A 5,288-nucleotide genomic window follows, 5' to 3' on the forward strand; every position below is an offset into this window, starting at 1 on the left:
ATACACTTACATTAAACATCATGCATTTCCTAAACCCATAATAATAAAAATCACTAAAGGACAACCTCTTCCTGGAATGTTATATTCACCCAAAATGGGAGAACTAAAATATTTTAGCATGAGATTTGAAAACTTGGAAGGACACATGAGGAATATTGTCACAAAAGAGCCACTCCTACATTTTTGTTTTTTCCATATTTTTCAGATTCAGGGAATTTGTTTTCAGTTACTACACAAAAGTTGAGTAATAATTAAAGCCATAGTAAATCCTGGTAAGCCCTCAGACACTCCACATTGCAAGAGCTTGAGCCCAAACAGAGTCCATAAATTCACACACAGATATCTGAAATGGAGCCTGCAGAAGTCACCCAATCTGGACACTTGGGTGTATGTAGTGACCAGATGTGGCTGTATTCAGGAGAAATCTTGTAGGCATGTTTGTATTTCTAACACCAAAGCACAGGAAACCTTGCCTCCAAACAAAGGGTTGCTTTAAATCTCATTGTGTGTCTTTTACATAAAGAACACTAACTAAATGTTTACCCAAAATGATATAAGTTAATCTTAGGAAAAGGTTAGGCATGTGAGAACCTTGGTTAGATGTGTTACTTCAGGAATTTGCTGTGTCTCTCTGTTCTCTGCTCCATCATGTGAAATGAATAACTCTGATATATTATTGATGTAAATTATGAGAAAAGAAACACTAAAATTTATGTGTTCATGTCAATCTGCACTCAGTACTCATTTTTTTTTCCATTTTTAACTGTGTGAACATTAATTTATCTTGAGTTAGAAATAAATGCTAATAGTCTTTCTGATGTCTTTCTTTCAGATAATTTAACTGTGTTGATCACTTGGCCTACTTGATTCATTACATGGAAAAAATAAATAATGTAACTGAATTTATTTTCTGGGTCCTTTCTCAGAATCCAGATGTTGAAGAAGTCTGCTTTGTGGTGTTCTTATTCTTTTACGCAGTCATTCTTCTGGGAAACCTCCTCATCATGCTGACCATTTTCATGGGGAACCTTCTGAAGTCTCCCATGTATTTCTTCCTCAACTCCTTATCTTTTGTGGACATTTGTTTCTCTTCAGCTACAGCACCCAAGATGATTGTTGACCTGTTAGCAAAGAACAAAACTATCTCATATGAGGGGTGCATATTGCAACTCTTTGGGGTGCATTTCTTTGGAAGCACTGAGATCTTCATTCTTATAGTAATGGCCTATGATTGTTATGTGGCCATCTGTAAACCCCTGCACTATATGACCATCATGGACAGGTAAAAGTGCAATAAAATGCTGCTAGGGACCTGGGTAGGTGGGCTCATCCACACTGTTATCCCCATATCTCTAGTAGTTCAGCTACCCTTCTGTGCACCCAATGAGATTGATCACTACTTCTGTGATGTCCGCCCTGTGCTCAAACTTGCCTGCACAGACACACATATTATTGGTGGAGTCGTGACAGCCAACAGTGGTACTGTCACTCTGGGGAGCTTTGTGATCTTGCTCATCTCCTATACTACTATTCTGGTGTCTCTGAGGAAGCAGTCAGCAGAAGGAAGACGCAAAGCTCTGTCCACCTGTGGAGCCCACATTGCAGTGGTCATCATCTTTTTTGGTCCTTGTACTTTCACGTACATGCGCCCTGATGTGACATTTGCAGAAGATAAGATGGTGGCTGTACTTTACACCATTATCACTCCCATGCTAAATCCCATGATTTATACACTGAGAAATGCAGAAGTAAAGAATGCCATGAAAAAAATATGGATCAAGAAGATTTTCTGGAATGCCAACAGCAAATAGTTGGAAATACTAATTTAAACTGGATGATCTTAAATGTGGTCAGCCTTACCTTAGTTAACTCATATCTTCAATGAATCAAATAATAACATCAACAAATTTTCAGAAATAACAAGAGAGAGAAATACATATTGCACAGAATTAAGGTATTCTTTACCATATCATTATATTTTATTATTTCATAATCAGATAATGTTCTAAATATCCAAAGACACAAGAGTCGGAATATGCACAGAATCTCAACATCATCAGAGTAAGTGTCATTGTTTTCTCCAACTGCTCTTTTTCTTTTATCATTTTATCTAATTGATTACAAAATTACTATGAAATATATAAAATTATTTCTGGCATTAAAACTATATTTGGTACAGATTAAAGAATCAACAATGCAAAGATTGGGTGAATGATAGAAGTCATAAAAATATCAAATCTTAGCTAATGAATTTTGATATAAGTCTCACAAAACAGTGAAAACTCTGCCTACTAAACTTGGAATGGTAACAGAGTTGTCTTCAGAAAGTTAGAGATAAAATACAATCTTGAAAGATAAAAAAAATGCTTTCATCTGTTAGTCTTGGGGAAAAGTCTTTGCCATTCTTTTTAGGTTTGATTTTCTTTACACACACGCTACTGTCTCTGCCCCCGATGAACTGTACCATCTCACTAACTTGCTGCTTCTGACTGTAAACTTTGCTTGTCATCTGTACAAGCTATAAAGTAACTACCAGCCAAACTCAAGAAAATGAATTTTTAAAAAAAGCCACTAATGAGAACCAGGCTACTATGACTCAATCACAAGTGAAAATACAACCTAATTAAATGCTGGAAACCATTATTCCTATAATATTTGAACCAAACATCTTTATTGAATACAGTGGGCCATTTGTCATTGACTGGACTAACACTATTTCCACTTCTGGGTCCCATAGAGACCCATACTGGATAGATATTCTTTTCTTAACGTTAACTTTTATGTGCCCTGGTGGTAGATTTCTCCTTCACCATTAGCCATTACCTGAGCATTATCCTTTATGATAAATAAACATATCAGTGCTTGTCTCTCTGTTGTTATTTCCTTGTCACATCCATAAATCTAATAGTGCAGATGCTGTCTCAATTTAGGTTTGTGTTTTGGTTGTGGTGGAGTATAAGCTTTACATATGGCAAAGATGTAAAGATGTGGTGCTCAAAAGTCATATGTCATGTGGTTGAATGCACAAAAATAAAGATGGAAATATTACAAATATACAAGACATCTGTATAAGTATTTTTTTTGTAATGAAAGTGTAAGAATTGCTTTAAAACTATGCATATCCATGGGAATTGCCCCTGTTTGGAGAAACATGCACTGGGCTTCTGTGTGCCTCTGTTACATCAACTGTGAAATGAAAACTAGATTTGTGCTCTTGATGATTGTTGATCATTAATGTCACCTTGTGGGGTTTGCTGGAAATATAACAAACTGTTCTACAAGCATTTGACTTATTTAAGCAGAAACATGAGCTATGCAGATATCTGTATTTTTAACTATACTCTCTAGTTATTTTCATGCAGTCAATGGAACATCTGTATACTTAGATTAAAAAATCTCGGAATAGATGATTCTTGATGTACTTTGAAAATAAGAGATGTATGCATGAATGGAATTCAAAAAGCAACATCTGTTCTGTGAAAACTGAATTGAATTTAGAAAACTGGCCTATAAATATATGTTTTCCATTTGGTAACTTTTTTCTATACTAGTCTTTCCATTATGCCATAGAACTAGTGGAATAATACTGTGGGTGTATTTGTGACATCAGAATGCTGATGCCCCTGGAAAAGGTTCAGTTTCCTAATTTGTGCTTTACCAAGATAAAGTAGAACACATGAAAGAGGACTCAAGTTTCCATTAGTGACTTATAAACATCCTTGTTCACAAAAGTTTCTGTGAGTCAATCCCCATCAGAGGAGCTCAGAGAGTCTTCTGTGATTCCTAAGAAGATGAATAAGAATCACAAGAACTCACTCTCCCCAGTCTAGTGAAAGCAACTGTCAACAGAGCATTTGATTCTGTGGATGCAGGACCACTGTGTTGACCTCCACCTTGGAGTATGACAGCCTGGCTTTCACATAATTGCAGACGTGACTTTTGTTGTAAACTTCTTGGATGAAAAAAATGGAAATCATTCTAATTTTTAAAATACTAAAGTTTTTCTATCTATCTCTTCTATTCAGTGGCTATGCTCCTCTCCCCTTGAGCAGCACAAACCAATGCAGACACTTTTCCAAGCAAGGCTCAGTGAAATATATAAGCATAGTTTTAATGTTCTTCCACATGCCATCCTTTTCTCTATCAAATACATCCAGAAATGAAAACAGTTATCACATGCAAGAGGATCTAGAATTAAAGTGCTTCATGTTTTCTGAGTGAGAATGCTTCCTTTTTCAGTGTTCTGTTGAGTCCAGTTCTTGTATGGTAAGCAGCTGTTCAGTCTGACTGGCAGAGTAAAAGAACATTGCTGCTTTATGCATGAGAAAGAAAAGCTACCTGGGGGAACCTGGGCCCACCTTGGAATCTGGAATTAAGCACAGCCTCATCAGACGAGGTCATCTGAATCCTGTCTTCCCAAGGACACATCAAAAACATTAAATGTTCTTCTTGTTTTTTGTTTGTTTGTTTGTTTGTTTGTTTTGTTTTGTAATTAACCATGAGTTGTGTGATGGAATTTTGCATAATACCACCAACCTTGCTCTTTCAAGAATACTACTGTCAAAATATATAACCTCAAAAACTCAGTGAGGTACCTTGAAAGAAATAATGTAAAAAGTTCAGGTACAGATAACGGGCATGAGAGACAGTATGTTCTGGTTTCTATCCATTATATCCAGATATTAAACGGTTATGAATGGTGTGCACCTGTAATATCAGCTACTTGTAAAGCCAAGACAGGAGCATCACTAGTCTGAAGCCAGCCTCCACAAGTTAGTGAGACACTGTCTCAAAAAAAAAAAAAAAATGAGAGGGCTGGGAATGTAGCTCTGTGCTATAGCACCCCTGAGTTCTCTCATCAGTAATCAACTTACACACACCCACATATATACATAAACATAAGTACACAGCCTGCCTCTCTCCCACTATTTTCTCCATGGATCATATAAATGAAGAATATAATACTAACAATGCCTGGGTAAATTCTCTTTCACCCTGATATTTTTTTAGATAAATTATGAGGATTAACAATAATGAATTAGAACCACATTGGAACTTACATTCCAATTTTTAGCAAGTTTTACTTGTTCTTATGTCCCAGTTTTATAGCAGTATAATTGACAAATTAAAATTAAAATATTAAAATATTCATGATATATTATGTGATGATTTGATACATACATACAATTATGAAATAATTACCACAGTTAAACTGATTTATTTGTCCAACACCACATTCATTTTCCTTGTATGTCTGTGTGCATGTGTGTGTGTGGTGTGTTGTGAGC

At 35.9% G+C, this 5,288-nt stretch overlaps 1 pseudogene; it reads left to right on the top strand.

The window, feature by feature from the left end:
* Window positions 1-875: 875 nt before the first annotated feature.
* Window positions 876-1,811, top strand: LOC114093592 (olfactory receptor 4S2-like; annotated as a pseudogene).
* The last annotated feature ends 3,477 nt before the right edge of the window (window positions 1,812-5,288 follow it).

The sequence above is a fragment of the Marmota flaviventris genome, chromosome 9, assembly GCF_047511675.1.
Source record: "Marmota flaviventris isolate mMarFla1 chromosome 9, mMarFla1.hap1, whole genome shotgun sequence".
Lineage (NCBI taxonomy): Eukaryota > Metazoa > Chordata > Mammalia > Rodentia > Sciuridae > Marmota > Marmota flaviventris.